Source organism: Tyto alba, unplaced genomic scaffold (genome assembly GCF_018691265.1).
Source record: "Tyto alba isolate M040663 unplaced genomic scaffold, T.alba_DEE_v4.0 Super-Scaffold_29, whole genome shotgun sequence".
NCBI classification, from domain to species: Eukaryota; Metazoa; Chordata; class Aves; order Strigiformes; family Tytonidae; genus Tyto; species Tyto alba.
Genome location: NW_024881303.1, coordinates 8721017 through 8744582, shown reverse-complemented (window position 1 = coordinate 8744582; position 23566 = coordinate 8721017). Strand labels below are relative to the sequence as shown.

At 41.5% G+C, this 23566-nt stretch overlaps 1 long non-coding RNA gene across 1 annotated transcript; it reads right to left on the bottom strand.

Moving 5' to 3' along the window:
* Positions 1 to 9169: 9169 nt before the first annotated feature.
* On the bottom strand, positions 9170 to 23524 carry LOC122154021. The gene is made up of 2 exons (XR_006165923.1): positions 23319 to 23524; positions 9170 to 10184 (listed from the first exon to the last, which is right to left on the bottom strand). It is a non-coding gene; the product is annotated as an uncharacterized LOC122154021 (long non-coding RNA).
* Between the last annotated feature and the right edge of the window lie 42 nt (positions 23525 to 23566).

Below are 23566 nucleotides of genomic sequence, written 5' to 3'. Positions count from 1 at the left end.
CGGTTCAGTCTGTGAACTTACAGCTCTGGTAGGCAGTCACACAGCATGTACCCGGTTCCTTGGCAGTATTATTGGCAGAAAACCTAAGAACCAATTGTGAGAGTCTTTGGTGACTTCTTGTTTTCTGTTTCCCTTTTCTATACCGGTTTGCACACTGGCACAGGTAAGTGTGGGCTACTGGGGTTAACTTCAGTCACTGCCACGGACTGCTTGGCCTCAGATTGCTGTCACGGTGTTCTGTCCTGCCAGGATTTCAACACATGCATTTCTTCAAGTCTTGCTTCCTCTTGTCTTTAGATACTTTGGAATCTGTATTTTGAATGTTTTCTACTTTTCTGGAAACAGAATGACAGAAAATACTATTCTATGTACTCCTGCTGCAATCTTGGCACCAATATATTATGGGAATATATTGCATTTTCAATTCAATATCAATTTCAGTCTTATTCTCTCATGCTTTGAATAAAAATTTGATGCTGCTAAAATCCCATAAAGGTGGTACTTGAGCAGCCGGTTGCCACAGGAACTCGGAACTGGCAGTGAGAAACGCTGGGAGGAGTTTGAGAGAATTCTCAGTGCTAATGTAAAGTGATCATTTGGGGAAGTTGAATAAAAGTGGAAAAAAAAAAAAAATGAAGATCCAGGGAACTCACAGTAGATCACCAAAGGGCTGTGGCATCCCAGGTAGGACACTTGATGTTACTAATGCTGGCCAGTATGTCAGACCACAGCTGAAGCACAAACAGACCCACAGTTCACTATTCTGGATGTTTTTAATACAGGAATTCTTAATTACCAATGGAGCTGAGTACCTGCGAGTACAATGTTCACCAAAACTCGCTACTTCAGATTAAGACATAGTGAATACACACATAGCAGGTAAAATAGCTGGAAGTGACTCACTGGACTTTTACTGGGACTTCTGGAGGGTGCTGGAGAGCAGTGCTTACACATACCGAGTACAGGGGGTCTGCCTTCTGTCTTTGGTTTCAGTGCTGCAGGTACGTGAAGAATGAAGGCAGAGAGGTGAACCAATAAAGTGTTTGTAACACTACCTTAAACTGTAATTACTCCTGCCAAAATTGACTCTGTGCTGATGGATGTAAATTTTGCATTCAGACTTTCATGTCTTAGAGAAAACTGATTTCCTTGATGTGCTTTTGTTTCTGCTTCTCATATCAGAAGCGAGGGAGGAAGAAGTACGGACCCTGGACTGGAAATGTGGGTTCTGTTGATGCTCTGTCAGCAGCTGCCCAGCTGCGCACGCCTCTGCACTGTGTTCCTGTGTTGGAATCTGGTAACGGGTTAAGATGTCTCTTGGGTCTCTCTGAGCACCACGAAGCCGGCAGTACCCGCCGGAGTGCTGCAGAGGATGCTAGATGATGTGTGAGCTGATCACCGGGTCTTGGGAGAAACTGAGGCTGACACGTGTTGATGATGGGAACGCTCACTCATACCTGGAGATCTCAAATGCTGCTTTAAAATTGTTTTACTCAGGCATCTAGAGAATGCATAGTGCAACATTTTTTAACAGTAATTTGGGGATGGTTTGAAGAAGGAAGCCTCAAGACTTGACTTCACTACAACAATGACCTTGGTGAACTGTCTCAATTTAGGACTGAGAAAGGAGGGATCAGGAGAAACAGGGGCGTGTTCCTTGCAGAGGTACAGTTGTTTTTCAAAGGTTTGTGTAGCTGTAGATTTGCAGTAGGAACACGTAGAAATAGACTTGCACTTGCTATGCTACACTTTTAAAAAATGTATACTTGGTACATTTGCACATGTAAATTTAACAGTTACACTACCAAATGAGCCGGTAGATGCCAAGCAGTTGTATGTTTCAACATTCGATCTTTTTGACAAAAGTAAGCGGGGAACAATTATACCTGTCATTATGCCAGCACGGCAGAGACAATACCCATAAGGACAACAGTGTCTTGGATCAACTAGGATGGGGTTTGTGCTTCACACCCCAAAAATCTAATACTAGACAACCTAATGTTTATTAGAAATAAATTAGCGTTTTATAGAACAATCTTATTTTGCTAAATGAAGACATATAACGATGTATGGGTCAGAAGGAATACCGCTAGATAGCAAACCAGTAACGAGGTGGTAATAAAGATCTTGGGTAATCTATATGTGTATGGTATTAGAGTGACAAGAAGATAAAATAATTGTTAGAATTAATTCTTGTAGTTGGGTTGAATGTATTGAGTCCTAACTGTTGCAGATAGAAGCAAGTATGAAGGCAATTAAGGAGTGTAATAGGAGCAGAGAGACATCTTACCACATGCCAAGGAATGAAGGGGGGCATTTTGTGAAAATATCTTGGCTAAAATAAGACCCAATGCTTATTTATTTTTATTAGTGTTATTATTTTAACATTTCTGTTGTCGTTTGTTGCCAGGATGCCCAGACAGTGAGTGAACTGTAGCTCTGGGTTGTTAGGAGCTAGCTCGGTGGCATGTGGAGCGAGTGAGTTTCTCTTCCCTTTGTGCATTCACCTGCCATCCAGGACACTCGTGTTTGTTTCCCAGTTTTCACCTTACTTTTACTTCACATGTTCTAACCCTGCATGCTTATTATATTTCCTTTAAGCATTTGCTCCCATTTATTTTCTAAACTGTTACAATGCCCCAAGATTGCAGTCAAATGAGACATAACTGATGTATTTGTGGTTTCTTACAGGAGTGTGTAATTATTAGACACATTTGCTGATCGCTAGGTTGATTCATGTGGTACAGTTAGCACATGGACAGCTACCTATTTATGCATTAATATGGCAGTTTTAACTGTCCTGTCAATACTCCTTAAATACACCAACAAAGAGTCCCAAGACTTGATTATAGGTGACAATTTCTGTAGCTGTGGGTGTTTTTAAAGAGCTGGTTTATGAAACAATTCCAAAAAGCTCCATAGTATCTTCTAAATGAGAAGCCAGTGTTCCCCAGATGGCTCTGTAAGTAAATTCGGTAGATGCAGAAATAAATAAAGGTATTTCAAGAGCTCCAGGCGTGTTTTTGCACATAATGCTACGGTGAGCTAACAGAGGAAATGAACTTCCTTTTGTTTGTAAAATATAAAAACCTTCAAGTTCTTAACGTTTTTTCCACACTGCTGGGCGAGTTAAGCTACTACACAGGTTTTTCTTGTCAATCACAGGTTTCCATGCGCAGCACATTCACGAACCCTCCTACAAAACCTCAGAGAAGAAGGGCCACAGTTAGCTCTAGACTGCTCGTGCGGACGCAAACCAGAGCATTTTGCTGGGTCAGAATCCAAGGAATAGGAGAATAAAGCGTGCACACGGAGCTGGCCTGCAGCAGAAAATACCAAGAGCAGTTACTGCTGCGTGTGTGTCATCTTTCCATTCTCTCTCCTATGTTTTTAAAAGGTGGTTTAACTTACTGTGCACTCGGGGGTCATCTTGCTACAAAAGAGGAAGAGTTACTGAAGTTCTGCCATAGCTCTAAGAACCTCCTGTGTTTGTTCCCTGCCTTGCTCTTCTGGACCTCATACTATTTCTGTTCTTTAGGCAAAGGTGAATTTGACAGTTACCAGGATGATTTCCAGCTCCCCCGCACAAGCATTGGGACAGCACCAAAGGAACAGGTTTAAAATCGGTGTTTGAATCCCCACACTGCAAGAATGCTGCTGAGTGCGTGCTCCAAAATCCCTGTTTTGCTTGCTGGTGTTTTGGGCCATGAGGCTTCATGCTGCATATTGAAAAAAGAGTGGAAAGTGTGGTGTTGCACCTGCCTGCCTTGATACCTGGCGGAGTGTGCAAAGGGATCCCGTGTGTACAGACACCTGCTGAAATGGCCTCTGAGAGGTACTCTGTGTGACAGATCACATGGAGGAGCTTGGAATCGCTTCTGGATGTGTTCAGTTATTGGAAAGGTCATCTTATGGTTGATATTAAAGCAATAGTGTAAGTGGAATAGTCTAAATATACACTTGGAATAATAAACTATTGCTAATCTTCTGGAACAAAATGGTGCTCTGCCATTCAAAGACTATTTTCCACAGATTTTAGACAGGATTTAAGCTTTTTTTTTTTTTTTTTCCCCATTATCTCCAGTATAACTAAAATAAACCATCTAATTTTTAAGGGTAAGTTACAAAGTTATTCTCAAGGAGTGAAATTAAAACTTCTAAACTTTAGAACCAAAGCAGAATCTAGGTTTCTAAAAGTGCAGTATTTTGTATCTATAATATGCATTCTGTTCCATCAAGATGGTTTCATTATTATACATTTCATGAGCAGAATGGTCTTAAAAACCATTAATAGATATCAGCTTTCAGAGAATGATATAAAATAGCATCTCTCTTTAGCTTCCCTAAGGAACTCTCCTCTGAGTGCCACTACCTGACTTTTAACCCAGGTTCCTACCTGCTCGTTTGGTTTGCTGTGGCTGGCGGCAGCAGCAGAGGCCAAGGCTTCCCTGTGCGGATAAACTGCTGCACCTGGTGCTGAGTGGGTGAGCAGTGAGTGGTCCTGCCAGAGAGCAGATCACTGAAGTGTATCAAACAGAGAGCGGATGTGGTATTTTTCATTTTACAGACAGGGAAAGTGAGGCAAAAAGCTCCCCAGTTGCACATAAGAAATCTGTGCCAGGACTGAATTGAGGCCAAGAACTCCTGCTTCTCTCCCATTCTTCTGCACGATAAGGCTGCTGCTGCTGTGGCCTCTTCTGGAGTTTATAACGTTACCAGCAGAGGTAATTTATTTTGTTAATTTAAAGCTTTGAAGCCTGGGTTGAGGTCTAGAACCCCAGAGGACACAAGGAACACGCAAGGAACACGCAGCCAATATACCGGAGGGAATAAACCACACATGAACAGAAAACCAATAGTAAAGAGGTGAGAACACCAGGCAGCTAAGTCACAGTCGTAAAGCCAGAAGACCCTGTCCTTTCCTCAGCCCCTTACCAATTTTTGTCAAGCTTTTGCAGACACGGGTGGCAGGGAGGAGAATGTGTGCATGGCTTTAAAGAACTCTTGACAGAGAACAAAGTCATGGTTTGGTGCTGGCTTCCTGAGAGCCCCTGGGGAGAGCACGGGGTGGAAGCAGGGGAGAAGGCAGGAAAAGGTCCATTTGAAAGTCAAAGAGGTGACAGAAACTCCTACTAGATGTGTATCAGCAAGTCACTGAGGAAGACAGGTGTAACTCGTGTGGCTTGTCTTCCCGCTGTCAAGGCTAAATTGCAAACTCAAGGGCTTCTGTCAGGATGGCAAGGGGACACTAAGGCCCCGCAGTCCTGTTTTCCTAAAGCAGAAAGCCTCGGAGAGGTTGCACGGCTCCACCACGTGCTGGCGAGGTCGCGAGGCCTCTGTTGGGTGTGAGACTGCAGTACGGTGCCGCAGGTGACCGATGGATAACAAAGAGCCTTCAGAGGACCCAGCAAGCAACCGTTTGGAGGGAGAGGAGGAAAAGTCAAGATAACAGCAATGAGACGTGCAAGAGGAACAGCAGCATGGTGGCAGCCAGTGTCAAAGGCAACAGGCCGGCCGAGGAGGAAGTGGTGCTGTTTGGAAATCAGCCAAGTTGTCACCCGCGGTATTTTATGATGATGCCCTGCAATGTGATCTCTGTTTACATTTTAATAGATCCATTTAGCAGACGCAGTGGCAGGATTCCTGCCAGCTCCATTCAACCAACTTTGTTTTCCTTGCTAATGAGCGCCAGTGGAAGGCAAGCACAGACAAGCAACTGCCTGTGCCAGTCCCACAGGCAGCTGTGCCTGCGTCTGGGGGAAGCGGGGCTCAAGTTTGTGCTTAGCTCAACTTCCCTCCCCCAAGGAAGGATTTTTGCCAAGCTCTGCCCTCAGACCTCTTTCCACTGTGCACCTGTATGCACGTGTCATATTACTCGAGTACAAACAGTCCCAGTAAAACACCGCAGAGCTCGGCCCCGCTTTCTCGCCCACTGCCCAGCCGCACACCTCTGAGGTCATGTCGCAAACGTCACAAATGACCCATTTTGCACAGTTCAGTGACTTGCAGCTGGGGAACCCTGAGGTGGGATCTGCTTGACAGAAACTCAAGGCAGCTCTGCAGACAGGGCAGTGCCTGCGCGACTGCTACGGCAGGTGGCAAAAAATTTCTAATTGTAGAGTGTGGCTCAACAGCAAGTGGTTCATGTTGAGCACAAGAGGCAGAAACCTGTTGGTAGAGAGAAAAGTCCAGGCTGTGATCCTATGTAGCCCTGAGATCAAGCTGAATGAGGCTTTTTACCTTGGGTGATGCTAAAGCAATCTTATTGGGTTTTTATTTGTGTGGTTTTGTCCTTAAAGAGCCAGAGGGGAGAGCATTAACAGCAAGTCTGAGTCATGGATATGAAGGAGATGGCGTGAACCGAGAGATCGTGGGGCACAGAGAGGCTGTCGCCTTCTGACCTCTGTTGCAGTTACTTGATTTGCCTGCTGTGCTCCCGTGTGGATTTTATAAACAGCGGTAGCTCTTAATACCACACACACTTGGGATAACAGCGTGAGGTGTGTGCAGGAGCCAAGGCTGGGCTTGGTTGCCATTGTTCGTTATGTAAGAAGAGATGATAGAGTACGTTTCTTTCATTTCACTTAAAATTGATAAACCCACGGAGCTCTCCTGCGCGTCTGTTTTGTTAGTAACAGTTTAGTCATATTGTAGTTAATGCTCTAAAGGCACTGACAATCTCTTTAAAATCTTCATTCTTAGAAACCAGGCTGTGATCATTCATATCCTCCATCACCGGAAGGTTGAAGATGTTTTTTGGTACTGTATTGGGTCTGGCTGAGATGGAGTTCGTTTTCCCCACAGCAGCCCTCCCGGTGCTGTGCTCGGCACTGGCGGCCAGGAAGGTGTTGGGAACACCCCAGTGTTTTGGCTGCTGCTGGGCGGTGCTCCCACAGCATCAGCGCTGTCTGTCCAGCATTCCCCCCTCAGCAGTCCGGGGGTGGGCACGATCCTGGGAGGGGACACAGCCAGGGCAGGTGACCCAAACCAACCAGAGGGGTATCCCATACCGTATGGCGTCTGCCCAGCAATAAAAACTAAGAAAGGAGGAGGAAAGGGGGCATTCATTATTACATTTGTCTTCAGGAACAACCAGTATGCCTACTGAAGCCCTACTTCTTGGGGAGTGGCTGGACATCCCCTGCTGATGGGAAGTAGAGAATAAATCTTTCTGTTTTCCTTGTGTCCATGCATGGCCTTTGCTTTTGCTTTGTTGAACTTTATCTTGACCCATGAGGTTTTTTCCATCTTATTTTGTTCCCCGCCCTGTCCTGCTGAGGAGGGGAGTGACAGAACAGCTTGGTGGGCACCTGGCACCCAGACAAGGTCAACCCACCACAAGTAGGCATTTAGGTTTTTCCCAAGCCATGGAAAACATAAGAAACAAACCCTAAAACCTTCTGAAAAATGTTAATTGGGAAGCAAAGTCACATACTGTCTTTGTCTCCTTTGTATACTTAAATAATGTGAGAGAAAACCTCCTCACGGAACTGCAGCCCTCACCTCTTGAGCTGCTCTCAGATGGGGCAAGGGCAGCTGTTGCCCCTTAACAAAATTGTACAAATCCCCTGGTGTTACACTGCCTCTGAATGCTTTGTAACATTTCTACTATATTTGTATATTATAATGCTTTGTAATAAAATTATACTCTGGGGTGTTTGGGGCATACCAATGCAATCCCAAGTGCTTCAGTCACTTCTATCAGTGGCAGTATTGGACGGGGCCCCTTGCTGAGGCAACTGGCAGGAGCCTCCCCTGTGAGAGAAGGTGGTGGTGGTGTTACTGTATCACTTGCACCATGGACCAGCTTCAGACTGTGCTTACTGAAACTTTGGCCCTGGGATGTTGGAAATGAAATAAGGAGTTTTTCCAGAAATAAAACAGGGTTGGTGAAGCTGGCAGCTCTCCCAGTGAGACACAAAAGTGAGACTCAAAAATAACCCCAACACTAGTTTATTGTCAAAATTAGACTCTCATCTAGAGGGCATTTTTGGTGTTCTGTAAGTGGGGTAGTGGTACCACTGGATTTTACACTTACTATGTAAAAGAAACTTACCTAATGTGTTTTTCATCTGGGACTAAGAATTTCCCAATTTCTTCCTGTCCTTAGCTAACTTAGCCTGACCCGGATCTTGACTTAGCTCCATAAGACAACTTTTTCATTAATTTCAACATTGTCTAAATGTTTGGAGTAAAAATTTGTATTTCAATGTCTTCCCTGATGTTTGTTTTACCCTTGTTTCATTCTTACTGAAGTTTTGCATTTGTTGCTTTCTCCATAAGGAAGCAAAGAGTGAGTGCCAATATCATTACGTACCTGCAAGTTGTAAATCCTTAGTTGTCTTGCAATGTGCACGTAGCAACACAGCCTGCATTAGTAATGTAGAAATATACACAACAGACTGAACTCTACAAATAGTTGTCAGTTCCCTAACTTATGGTGGTTTAACTCAAATACAGTATATAATACAGCTTGTGTACCACTGAAATCTACTTACATAAGAAAAACCTCCAGCATTAAAGATATAAAACTTAGACTTCAGCCATGTTTAAAATTTCTTTTGGAACAGAGGCTTCTGTAGATACATTAGAATTAGTGGTAAAATTCATTAACAGCAAGAATATAAGTATCTAATCCTGCCACACATTTGTGAGAACTGCTGAATTCAGGTTGGGTGGGATGACTACAGAATGAGAGTCCTGTCCTAAACTCATCAATATTTTCCTTGCAGAAGTCATAATGTAGAGAAAAAAAAAAGCGACCTCCCCCATCCCCTCCCCTGCAGCATGTTGTGGTTTATGTGTGTATATTATAGAAATCTATTCTTTGTAGAATTATTTTCCAAATAACATTAAAATGATAGGAAGCTTACAATCTCTCTGAAGCACATGTGAGCGTGGGCCATCTGAAGACAAAGTGTCTGCCCTGTTCTGAGGGGTACGTGCTGCTTTGGGACCTTAGGTTCAGATATGATCCCTTAGAAAGTACAAGCTTGGCTCCATGGTCTCTCCTCCACAAGACCCTGTAGTCCTTCACCTCTCCTGTGTGCTGGAGAAAACCACAGAAGAGACGACAGAAGGTTGCGAAGAGGCTTCTTACCCCTCCTTGAACAGCCTGTGAGTGCTGCAGACTCTGCTCTTCAGTTAATGACTGCATATAGGAATAAAATTTAGTAATAACACTATTTATTACAATAATCAACTTATGACAAGATGAATGCCCGGGAGCTGAAATGGGACATAAATAAAATTAGAAATAAGGTACATTATGATGGCAGAGGCCAGAATTAACCATTCCAGCAACTTGCCTCCACCCATGCAAGACCACAGCACTGGAAATACTAAAATGAAGACGGGATTTTCTTTACAAGAAATGACAACTACTCATTTACTACAGCATCATGTTTAAACACTGATAAATATTTTCTTTTTCTCTCTTTAAAGTCATTTCACAGACAAAATTCAGGAGAATGGATCTTTGCACTCTTTAGCTAGGAATATTAACTTTCATTGAATTCTTCTCCCTTCTCTTCCCCCAGGTTAAGAAATTTTCACTCTTCTTAATTAATAATTCTCTTAAAGGCATCATGCCTTCTACACGCTCATACATTCTCAGCTTTCCTTAATTTGAAAGATTAAATGTTTGAACTTCAAATTCAAACACTTAAAAAGATGAAACCATCTCCCTTAAAATGCCTGTGCTAGCCTGACCTTTCTAAATCTGGCTCCGAAGCGACACTTGAGCTGTCAGCAAGGCTGGATTGTTTCAGGACGGCGTGGATACGGTCCATGCTGCAGGTGCAGCTCTGTGAGGGTAAAGTTGCATTTGTTTAGTGTCTTTGTCTTAGGTTTTGAGTACTTTTCACAATAAAACTACAGACAAGCTCTTCTGCAGAAAGGAAGGAGCCAGAGGAGCAAGTTGGTTTTGCAACCGCTTCCCTGTCCACTTGCTTGCCTTGATAGCAGCACGTCATGTAAGCATTAACAGCTCTGAATGGATGTTGGAGGGATTTGGTGAGTACCAAAAGAGCAACTTGCATAAAGAAGTATTGGAGCAATTACCAAAGCAATTTCTGAGGAAGATGCCATTATTGTTAGTAAAGACTCTCCACATGTAGGACAGTGTCACTCTTAAGCAAGAAAGCTCCCGGTTTCACCTTCCAGAGCAGAACCAGGTGCTCCACCTGGAGAAAGAAGAGACATCCTTATTTAAGCAAATACTCTAGAGACACCTTAACATTACAGCCTCCTGCTGTTCACTGCCTTTGATAAGGAACTGAAGGTAACACCTCAAATTTGGCTTTCAGAAGATGCCTGTCTGTGCTCATGGTGCATTTTCCATTTGTTTAGCTCAGATGCATCATTTATCAATTTTCAGGAAATACCTGCAAAGCTGCCATAACTTGGTGCATCCTGGGACATAGGAATGACCAGAAGCCAGTAAAGGATGGTACAGGGGACAGTTGTTTCATCTTTAGAATGATGCATAAATACACTGAAGGTTTTTAACTTGCATTTGTAACTCAGCCGAGAGCAGCAGGAACAAAGATATATTTAAATACATACTTATATATTTCATAACTATATTTATAAGGTGTTAAAGAACAACAAAATTACGGGCAAAAATGATCCTGAAACAGGAAAGAAATAAGCCATTCACAGGAAGAAGAGAACTATGAGATGGGAGAAACTTGGCTGCTAAATTGTGTATTGCACAGTGAGGCACTGAGTGGTGTTTTTTTACAGTCTAATACATGTATGTTTGACTATGGTATTTTTGCCCACATTTCCTCTTAAGTTAAGCGCTGCAAAGAAATAGTTCTGGTTGAGCTAAAAACAACGGAGAAATGGATGGTATTTCTAGAGGAAAGGTATTTTTCACTTACTGGGAAGGTTTGAGAATTCTGCTTGCAACACTATTGGCCCTGATTCCTCTCTCTTGTTTATATTTTGAATTTTCAAGTCACATACTGAATTATGCCAAGTGACAGAAGGGAAAAAGTCTGTGTGGAGCAGAGTCATGCTCCCATGAGGAACCGGCTTTCTTGGCGTATCGGTGTTTTCAGGCACTAGTGACCTTCTGAGCGAAAAATGGAAAAAAGAATCATAAGCCAGATTTTCAGACAGGAATCCACAATTAAACACATTTGAATATGCCTTATTTACGCTCGTAAGGAGTCATTTGTGTTTCTCTTCTGAAAAGTGTGAGCCTACTGTAATCTTAATAGCCACACAGGTTGCTGCCCTCTTCAAGGGCTTGATTAACTTGACCTTGTTTTCTTCCTTTCTAGCAGTGAGGTAGCCCCTGACTGGGTAGAATAGATTTTGGTCAGCTGTAAGGCATGCACAGTCATTCCAAGTTAATGGGGCAAAAACATGAGCTAGAGGTAGGATATACAGATAATGCAGGATCTGTGTATGAATATGAAGCAAGAAGGCAAGAGGCTGAGTGTTTACTAATGGCTTCTGGCAGCATCTGGTTTAGGCTGTGATTACAATTAGCATTTTCATATGAAACTTCTCTCCCACTTAAACTTTGCAAGACTGTGTATGTGGCCCATTGCTTCCTAATACAGCAAGCATCTGTAGAAATCATGTATGCTCTCATATCTTGTGTTACACTTGAATCCAATTTCCTGGGTGAGGAATAACTGATTTTGATGCCTCATTTGACCACTGGTATAATTAATGATGTTTTTACTCAAGCACACTTGTGCCAGAACCATCATTTTTTGTACAGGTAAAAAAGCTAGTCTGGTTTTGTAGTACATTGGTTTATACTATTGTTCAGCTTCCCAGATGAGAAAGGAAGTCTACATACATAAACGTGTCTTGCTGTACTAGGAAAAATGGTTCATGGATGCTTTTGCTGAGTTTGAAAAACTCAGTGGAAACTCTGAAGAGGCACAGCTTTGGTAAAAAACTGCAAAAAAGAAGGCAAGAAGTAGATACAACTTTGTGGTTCACAGTTTATTTAAAAACACCTGCAAGGGGGGGGAAGTACAAGCAGTCCTAAAATCTTTCTTCTGTATTAAAGAACAAAACCAAGACCTGGAATATCGCAGTTAGCAAAATATACTAAATTATTGGCAGAGTTCAATGAATGCAGGTAGTCCACCTTATTTTAGTGGTTATCCTTCTGTGGCCAGGATACATGGTAGGACAAAGTAAATGGAAACTCCCCTGTATATAATGGAAAATGTTGATAGGTTGTTTCTTTCTGTAATATTGATTTTTCTGAGCACAATCTTTTGTAAAAAAATTACCATCTCAAGAAACTCTCTGGCTGGGTATACCAGTGTGAGAGACAACAGCGGGATGTGACAACCAGTCAGTGACACTTAGTCCCATTAGTGGGAAAATGGACAAAACCACCTAGGGAGTCCCTCTTCAAGGAAACAGAAGAAGCTGTTGGAAGACAAGCTGAACAGAGTCTCATCTCTTACTCGAACTAGTTAGAGATTTTCACCAAGAGTGTATTCTGTTTAACCACAGAAAATCTACTCCAAGAGGACGTTCCCATTATGGGGAGTTACACAAAAAATATCATCGTGACCAGAGCGCTGGTGAGAGACCAGTATAATCACTGGTTTCACAAGTCTTGCCTCCTGAGTCACTCTGAAATGACCAAATAGTGAATTGATGGGCAAGATGGCTAATGATAAAGTGATAGAGTGCAATGCACGTGGTACAAAATATCTTAAAATACAGTGAAATTGGGCTTAATAATAGTTTGTTAAAAAAACCCAATGAATTGTAAAGGAAATTGAAAATGTAAATAACTTTGGTTTAGGAAATAATGATGACTTGATGGGTTTCGGAGTGTGACCAGCCGATTGGATCCTTAATGAAAATATGCATTTGAGAACGGCTGGGAGCTTTCTACATTGGTATGACAGAGGAAATTCCCCATGATATATGCCGACTGTGTATTAGGTTTTCATGAATCAGAGAGGCTCTGGCTGATGAAGGTACATAAGGATAGCTAATGCTAGACTAGCTTGCACTCAGCCATTTTTGATAAATAGTGTATTTGGAGGAGAAACATCAGAAATTTCCTAATTCTTCAGAATTACTTCCTAAACAAATGGCATAATTTTTAGGGCCTCTGACTGCAACAGAACAGACGTGCAGCCCATTGAAGATCATCCATGCAAAAAAGTTAGTACAGAAGTTCTAGAAGAATGCAAGGTCTTTCAAAAGCTTTTTCCTCTGATGCTTAATATTCTGACATGCAATGAAAGTGGGGACAAGCAGCTGAGACCAAGCCTGTGATTCACTGGAGAAAAGTTTTTCAAAAGAAAAGATGAAGCTCACTCCCAAAGTACCTTTTCCCCAGGACAAAACACCCTCAGCATTGTTTTTAAGACTTAGTAGAGACTACTTGCCTGGAGTTGCAGCCAAAGTATCTCCCTTCTTGTTGCCTCTTTTTAGGAAAAAAAATGAGATGGTAATGGGTCCCTGAACAGACACGCATGGAGAGTCAAGTCTCAAGCTGGCATTGTTGCTAATTCACTCAGGGAATTGAAGTGCTCTTGATTCAAGAGACAGTGCTAAGCACAGACAACGTCAGTGTACTGCTGCTGCAGGGAAATCAGGCTGCAACATGTGCCTGTGGCGTGGCTCCTGAACGTTAGCTGAGGTAGAGAAAACGTACACCACCTCCTACAGATTCTACCAGTATCCTGAGCAGAGACTGGCTCTGAGCAGTAAGGTGAAACCCAGTCATACTAAGGAATACCATCCATCTCCAAAAATATACATATTCTCAGGGAAAAAAAATAAACACACAAAGATTCTAACAAACAGAAATACTGCACAAAGGACCTTTAGGCTTGATGATCAAGGACTTCCATGTGGAAGCTGTTAGTCCTCCTGCAACTTTGGATGGATCACCAATAAAGGGTATGCCCCATTCCAAAAAGCAAGAGGGTCTGAGCTATGAAGAGTCACCACATAGGATGGATTTGGGCTAAGCTGCTCTGTGGCTGGATCAGTGTTCCCACCTACAATAAGTATACTGGGTTTGGATTCCAGAAATAAGTCTGTTGCATGGGAAATGTGAGCCATCCTATTCAGCACGGTTTGTAAAAGTAGCAGCCATCTGCTGGGGTTTATAGAAGGCTGAGAAACACAGGATGTTTACTTTTATTGAGATGTGCGATGGATGTGCCTTGTATGAGCAGACTTGTTACAATACTGATAAAACAACTGGGACATTAAGCTCAAGAGAAAAAGCTTGTTTTACATACTAAAATTGAACTTGAGCAAGATAGAAAGCGTCACAAACATACATGCACATATGCATATACATAATCATGTAAGTAAAGGCCAGTAGAAAACAGGTCAGACAGAAATTCCAAACAAATACGACACTAACTTTGAGACTAAACTGACTGCTTTCTGAGGTGCTTTATGGACACCACTCCCCAAAAATATAATCTACAACAGGTAAGATAAGGAAGAGACCAATTTAAAAATAAACCTACATTGTGAAATTACAAGCTGATATTTAGATAAACTCATCTGAAGGGGATTTGGCATTACCAACAAAACTGAAACGTGGGTGCGTACAGCGCGAATCCGAGACCTCTAAAGATGAGGCAGAGGCAGTCCCTTATCACTGACAGTGATCAGCAAGACCACATGAGACACTTGAGAGGGAACTGGGCTCGGGTGCCTTTGACTACAGGAAAATGTCATCCACAATGGGAATAACTTCCTGCTGCTGCAAATGTTAACCACCAAAGGGAAAAAATTCCCATGGGAGTTCAGAGGATGCAAGCAAAATTCTGCAAATGCTAAGAAAACAAATCCAAGAAGTAACCAAAGATGCAGATGGAGACGCTGACAAACAGCATTAGCAACAGCTAAGGTTGTTTTTGCCAACAAATGAAAAAGTTAAGTATAGTAACTCAAATAAAATTAAACATGTAGCAGCAATAGATGGCCTACTTTTTTTCACAAATGTCTCTTACCATTTTTTTCCCCTGAAGGTAATGAGCATTTTTGTAAATCTCAATTGAAAGCAGACTACCTTACTTATATTTCTGTCTAATTACTTGAATAAGCAGATAACATTTCAGATGGTAAATATTTTTGCAACTAAAATAACAAAGAATTCTGCATACATGGCATTCTGGTTGAAATATCCTGCAGATGATCACCCACTGGACCAACACTAGATGGCAATTTCTTGAAGAAACAATTTGAATGGGATGATAGGCAATGGTACTGTATGAAAGCTTTGGCATGTGTATTTGTTAGAATTCTGTCAATTTGTTAAAAGCAAAGCAGTGAGTTGTAGTGGGGAACAGGAGGCAAGTTAAATTGCTTACATATATGTATCAAAACAGCTTGCTAAGTGCAGTGCTACCAGGAATTATGAAAAAATCCATAAAACATATTCAGTGTTGTGTATTAGAACAGTAGTGTGCAACTTCCTACGACATCCCAAAGAAAACCAGCTGGATCACATTAGGAAAAGGCCTGAGATGGGTTTCAGTAGGTGTGGAATTACACTTAATGCAATCAGAATAGTTTGAATGTCAATGAATGAAATTCTGGATCAAAAATAGTGTACTTTGGAAGAAAGTTCAGTAACTCTGGATGTTTTATGTAGAACATGGAGAAAATTTATTTTCAGAAAATATATTTTCATGTGGCTTACATAATATTTTCAAATCCTAAATGAAGCTGCAGTGAGTTTTCAAGAAAGAAACCTAAGATCATAATATGAATTTTACCTAGGTATAAGTCAGTAAAAAGAAAAAAATCACATTTAAAAAATGTACTCAAGCAGGCATTGAGCAGTATTGACCAGGAGCATCTCACACTTCAAGCTACAAGGTGGTGATAAAATTTCAAGAACTAAGCTCTACAAAGATTACAGGTCTAAAAAAATGTCTCAACAGCCCATCATTAAACCCCAGTAACTGCAAGACACTGGAATTATTCTAAAACAAACTTGCAGGGCTCTCGTTAGCCATTTGTGTACTAAAAGCTCTCAATATTAGATTTTCATTGTCTAGTGTATTTTTGATAGACTTTAACACATGAACTACAAATGCACACCTGCAGAACTGCAGTTAGAGACAAATCTGCTCAGAGCTAGGAGATCACCTAGAAAGGCACATATTAGAACTAAATATGACTCAGAAGTGCACAATTCCGTTAAATATTTATTTATTCAAGATGAGCAAACAGTCAATGTGATCTGATTATTTTTTATCTGTATTTGAGCTGAAATGGCTCAAGTAGGAGACACAATTCCTTTGAATGTTCTAAATATAGCATTAGATGAATTTTCCAGAGGTGTCTGCTGGTGCTGCTTGGTGCCTTAGCAAATCATGGTTTTAACTCCTCCTTTCAGCTTCTTAGAAAGGAAAATCTCAACTCTTATTTTTGATCTTTTCTCATTCCAGTCTTGGCTATAGGTTCTTGCTATAAATTCTTCCAGGACCCACCTGACACTGGATAATGTTGAAAATTCCCTAAGTATAGGGACCAGATAGCATGTCAAAGAAGCCACTCAATAATGATGCCAAATCTTATCGTACGTATCACAGATTTTATATTGGCTCAAATTCTTCTGTATTTACTGAGTTGTCTTACCCTAAATCTGGTGTCTAGACTTCTCTATAGAACAGATTTTTAAAGTTGATAGTGGTGCATTTTTATTTAGTGGCAATTAAGCTTCTAAACTCATTAATGTGTTGTATATGTAATGTATACTGCAATTATGGTAGCCTGTTAAAGTACAAGGACAATTTAATCTCCTTGGTACCCTTCGGCAGCTGTTTTTTCAAATTTTGTTTTATTTGAGCCTGTTCATACCTTTTGCCTCTATAACAGGACATGAAAGCTTCTAATATTCCATCTTGCCAGGTAACACAAGAACAAATAATACAAATCAGTTTTGAAAAATAAGTCACTCGTTCACCTATCTCCATTCCATCGAAGATCTTGACAGACCTCCATCAAATTCAGCCTGAAGTTTTTTCCTTCTGAGCTCAAGACACGCACTGTAGTAATCCTCATCTTGTTTGGGAACTGTATCAAGCCATCTTATTTCTTGGCTTTATATTCTCTAAATACAGTCTATACCAAATTACACAGAGGTAAAGATAAGGAAGGATGCATGATGGATCTGTACAATGGTATAATGATGTTTCCTCTTTTATTTGCTATTCCTTTCCCAACCTTAGCATTCTCATCTCTTTTTGTCATCAAGTACGGGAGAGGCTTTAATGCCATTCCTTCTCAGTGTTTCCTAAAAATCAGTTCTATCAATGTGCTCCTTTAAAGTGAGGCATTCTCATGTCTTCAACCAAGTTTGTGAACTTCCAGGACTTGCAGAGAACACCACCATTTTTGTTCTTGCTCCAGTTATCTATTTTTGTGTGGTCTGCTTGGTTAGGAGATTGTTTAGGTGGTTCTTTGCTATTTTTTGTCTAAATCTAATTGATTTCTGTCTTTTTCTAGGATTCATAGCTTTTGGATTTCATAGCTTTTTGGATTTTGTCTCATGTGAAATTCCTGTACAGCGTCATGAAAGAACTACAAGCCTCCTTACTCACATAATTTTCTCAGCGGCAAAATTATCCTATTTGTTTAACCCTGACAGTGGATCTGGGAAGATTTTAGAAAATGCTCTTGTAACCTTTCTTTTTCTGTCCTTCCTATTTCAGCAGTGTTTATAAAGATTCCTTTCCAGTGCTTCCCTACAGTAATGTCTCTACTGCTGTATCTGCCAGCCAGGGAATGGACAGCATGGCTGCCTGGCTCGCACCCATACTGCTGTCGGCTCCCCCCGCTTGCGGTGGGTGGAGAGGGGCCTGCTTTGTCTTGCTCCGTGCGAGGGCACATCTGCTCATGCAGCAGACTCCCAGGATTTGTGTTTAGACCTCTGACTAACACTCAGCCACTTCTTTCCAAGTAGCTTTGTTCCCGATGCCTTTTAACAAGTTGTTCTAAAGCTCTGTGAAAGTGCCCTCGGCACCTGTACAGCCCTTCCTCTGCCCAGCTTCCTACTGCAACCTTTGGAACCCATTAAGACTTATATTTTAAACTTATTTAAGTGCTGAAAGACTCCCTCTGATGTTAAGCATTCCCTACAATGGTAAGCTGAGCTACAAACTATAGAACACTTTTATTTGCCATAATTTGGAAACTTTAAAAGTATCTAATAGGTTAAAGCTGTACCATGAAGGTAAAGCAAGTTGAAAAAAATACAACACAAATAAATACTTGCTTGTTCTCTTTTATAACAGAGAACAAGTATCTCTACCTCATCCTACTCTGTCTTCAGGGTCTCTGTACTCGGGGAAAATCTCAAATGTTTTATCAACTGCTGCTATAACCCCAAGAGATGCACCGAGTTTGGGAGGGAGCTGGTGGGTATTTCACTAGGGATGTGGGAAGAGCGAGGAGAGCAGCAGCTCACTTGAAGCACTCCTGGACACCTTAACCACACACTTTTACTCATTTTATTTGTTTGGTTTGGGGTGTGATGATGCTGGGCCACAGCAGAGGGTGCTCATCTGAAGAGGATGCTTTATACTGGGTGATCGTAACAGCGTGTACGTTGGCTTATAACACATTAAATGCAGAGATGATGGAAATGAGACTTTATCACAAAGTCATAAAACAGAAGCAGACCTTGTTTCACTTGGGATTCAGCCATACCCCACGTATGGGGACCACGTAACACAGGCGTTTCAGGTGCCAGAAGCAGCCCTGTGGGTGCTGCCCCGGGGCCGAAGGGGTGAGTGCTGTTGGGGAGTGACAGCTGAGAGAGGCCTTTGGCTGAGGAACACACCGCAAAGCCTGAAGAAGGCAGAGGTAAATGGGCAGCAAAGGAAAGTTAACAATTCATAAAATAGGCTTAAAGGAACACCTGGGGCCCAAAGGCAAGGTAACATGCTGGGGAAGAGGAACAAAATAAGAACAAAAATGTGAACTGGGGAATAAGTGAAAGCAGTGTTGTGCTAGGAGGAGGCAGCTAGCCAGCTGCCGAGGCAAGCAAGCTCCTACTTATCTTGCCATGTTGACTACAGAAACAGACTTCAAATGACACAGTGTCTATAAACAGAGAGGAAGAATTAGTTCCCATTCTAGTAGTTGTGTCTATAACCCTAAAATCCTTACCCCACACATGCATCAGGAATTCAGTTCCTGAGGGCACTGACAGTGTTATCACATAGCTGATACAAGGAGGAGCAGTAGGCAAAAAGTAACAAGCACTTGCTTATTATTAGAGAAACTTGGTATGGCGATTACAATTGTTGCCCAAAAGTTGGACATACCAATCTTCCCCAAAATGTGAAACATATGAATCAGAAGTCAACCGAGGGGTAAACAGGCTAAATAGAATGTTTTCTCATTCCACATGAATTTGCTTCAAAAGTAAACAAAAAATCTCAGATTGTTCTGTTTCAATCAAACTGATGAGGCAGGACAGTTACTTTGATGCACTATTCCACTATGTTCATTTTTGTTAAAAGATGGATCAGAAAGGCCTTGTTTGCATGCTGATTTGACTCTTCAAACAGCACTGCTGCTTCCTCCATAACGCTTTCTCTTTCTGGTCTTTTTCCTGCTGGTCTGAATAATTAGTTCTCTGGGGAGATCAAGTCTTTTCTTGCTTACTAGTACTGGAACAGGGAAGAGCTGAACTAATCCCATGGTACCCCCAATAATGGTCCTTTTGACATAGAGGAGATCCTCTATGGAGCATTATGTGACCCTTACTGTAGACAAGTATGTGTCAGATGTGCTACACAAAACATTTACAAGCTCCAGCTAGATCCATTTATGTTTATCACTCAATGAAGCAGGACTTCCACAGTGGTATCTATGTAGCAATCCTGTTTGATAAGCTGCTACGTAAAGAGCAGAATGCCAATGTGGATGAGAGCTCTGTATTCCTGCCTGGGTGGCCATAACAGATGGTCTATAGTGGAACTTCAGTCACACAAAAAAAGATGAAGCTGCACAAATCTGAGTCACTGGTACAAAAATCTCTGTTTTGGAAGACTCTTGACTGCTGTTCTGACTATTCAGGTGCTAAAAAGGACAATGTCTAACTGGTGAGGAGCTGGCCCTGCAAATTCCTTTCTAAGCTATTTAAAAAAAAAAATCCCTTTTGTAGGACAGTAAGGCAGTATAACTTTTAAAAAGGATAGGCTTGTCGTGTGCCTTATTGCTTGTAGATCTTCAGGAAGGGCTGCAGGTATTGAACGTGTGCATATTTTTATATATATGCCAACCCACTCGTATGTGAGATATTGGTCACGTGAACCTTATCTGATGACAGTTAATGTTTATTCTTGCACATTTATATTTATTTATACAAACATATATAAAAACATATACAGATACACATTTATGTAAAACACCTATAGTACTTATTTCTTCTCCATCTCTGGAATTCACATAATCATTTTTAAAGTAGCAATTTTTACAAAGCACAGACTAAACAGAGAATAGAAGATGGACAAGTAACAGTGACCCTTTGAAATATTAGCAGTTTAACATTCATATCTTATGTTGTGGTCTTAAATCTCCTCACAGATGGATACTTTACAGATCAAAGTAGAAAAAAGAAAGCAACCTGGAAATAAAAGGGAAGCCAACCCTGTAAACTCTGACAGCCAAGTGATAAAGAAAAGGTAAGATTTCTGTTTATTCACTGATAGTACCTCTATTTTTCTTGAATTGTTACCATAAAAACATCACCTGATATAAAACATATCACAAAAATGCTTTACACACTCAAAATGGACAAAACATACCACATGATGCATTTTTCATGTAAGAAATAAACTAGCTGAATGTATTATCTACCAGATTGTTCAGCTATACTGAGGAACTAATTCTATCACTAGCTATTATACAAACACAGAATTAAAAATAAAAAACTCTCTGTGCACAGGATAGTAGACTTGGACAGCAGTCTTGGTTTTTATCCTTTCTGTGGCAATTACTTTAATAAACACCCACATCACATGCTTCAGTTTTAGATTCTCAGTGTTTTAGAAAGATGGATTTCATTTCATACTGGGAAGACCAAAGTAAAACCATGTAAAATGACATACTCAACATCATCTTAAAGGCCAGTCTAGGCATCACTGTACTAGAACTTCACTTTTTCAGCGTATGCTATCAATAACTTTATGAGCTGCTCATTGCACTGTTCAATCCACATCAAAGGCAGCACACAGAACAGTGAATAAATCTCAGAATTAAAGTACGTCACTGACAAACACAACTAACAGAATTAAGTACATATAACAAAGCAACACATGTACATCTGCAGGTTCTATCCCTCATTGATGGGGCAACAGGACTTTACACTGTTTTTGCCAAATTCTACCTTATATTGGTATAAAAACCCACTGACCTACATTTTTTGTTATCAACCCTTGCTTGCATTTAGATTATTTTAGCTGGTCTGGTTTAAGTGAATTTAACGTTTTAAATATTTACAAATATGTACATAACTCTCTTCCAAATTCAGAGTTACACAACCATTCTGTAACTGTGGCACAGTTCAATCTTAGTAAAGTTTTGTTTTTTAAATACAATTCTTCTGAGAAATGCAATTGATATGCAAAGGATGACAAATTCTACAGTTTTCTGACTTAAAATCATGTGGAATTTTATTTTAAAAGATGTCTTGACTGCTTGATTGTCCATCTATCCAGTAGTAAAAATGAAGGGATACCATTAGGGCTGTTAATTAAATAATTTCTCAAGTAGCACTACTGTCTATGCAAGGGAGAAATAACTGGCTTGGTAGGTCAGCAGAAATGTACATAATTTCTGTTTACCTGTTTTGTTTATAAAACAGGTCAGCAAAATTGTGAATAGATCATACTGACTCAACCGTATTGGTATTGGCACATGTAAACAGGAATGCAGTCTGTGACAGGCATGACAGCAGATGCTGGTGTTGTTGAGGCCTTAACTGTAGTACTGTGTCCAGTCTTGGGTGCTGCAGTTAAACAGATTGTGAATGATTTTGCGACAACACAGGGAGAAGAAATAAGCATCCTGAGAGATTTAAAATTGTGACACACAAGGAAGGATTGAAATGAAGTGTAATTGTTTAATCTATAGGTAAAAAAATTTAGTGGACACCTATTTCTAAAGATATAAAAGAGGCATACTGAGAGACGAAAGACCAAACTGTTCACATCCATTAGTCATACTTTAGAAGCAGTGAGCTTTTATTTCAACTAGTGTTCCACATTCCTTAATGTGAGCTGGACCAGGGAGCTTACCTGGCCGAAAACTAGCAATTCTGGAAGTAGATTCACAACAGTTTAAATTACTGTAAATTGAGTCTGCCACAGTCCCACCTCCTCAGTTATGCCAATATTGCTACTCACATACCTGGAGGGTAAGCGGTCAAGAAGCTGAGTGGGACAAAAACTAGGTATCTTTTGTAGGACCAGTAATTTTCAGAGGGTTCAGACACTCACTACCTGCACAAACAGGGGGGACGTGACTGACCCATCAAAGTAATGATCTCTCAAACTGCCCTTGAGCTCATTTCCTAAAAAAAAATATGAGTGTACCTTGGAAGGTTTTTGTCATATCAACACAGGAGACCTGCTGCTCATGTGAGTCATTTTTTTTTTCTTCCAGAAATACAGGGGAAACGGTGTATAGCATTTTCAAACATAATAATCACATTAACATGATTAGTTGTATTTTAGGGGAAAAAAAAAAAAAAACAACAAAACCCCACCAGACAGCAAGCCTTCTGATAAAGAAACTGAACCAAGATTTATGATATTTAACAATACTATCTACAAGCACTTATTGTGCTGGATGCTATAGATATAAATACACTTGTTAAAAAAAAAGGTGTAAAACGATTCAGACTACAATCCTACCCTGGCCACTGGCTAAACAAACCCAAGGACAACGGTTGCAGGGCTGCAGAAACCCTGTAGTCGAGAAGTAAGCCACTGCTTCCCAGCTCTCATTCCGAGCGAACGAAGGAAAGTGCGGGCCAACCGCGGGGCCCCTCGGCGAGCCGGAGGGAGCTCCTCCCGCCCGCAGCCCTCCCCGGGAAGGGGGCTCCGGGCCCCCTAAGAAGGCCCAGTGCGGCGGGACACGGACTTTACCTCAGCATCAGTAGGGTTTTACCTCAGCACTGCCGAGTTTTTTACCTCAGCATCAGCAGGGTCTTACCTCAGCACTGCTGGGTTTTTTACCTCAGCATCAGCAGGATCTTACCTCAGTACTGCCGCGATTTTTACCTCAGCATCAGCACGGTTTTACCTCAGGACTGCCGGGTTTTTTACCTCAGCCGACGGGCCCTCTCTCTGGCGCTCAGTCTGCCTCAGCCCCGGCCCGCAGAGGGACGAGAAGGGCGATGATGGCGATGACGACGAGCCGCTCGCCGCCGCTGCGCACCGCACCGCACCGCAGCGCTCCGACCGGCGCCGCCTTCATCCTCTTCCTCTTCCTCCTCCTCCTCCTCCTCCTCCTCCTCCGGCAGCGCTCCCCTTTCCCGGCTGTCCCGGCGGCGGCGGCGGGCGCCAATGAGGCG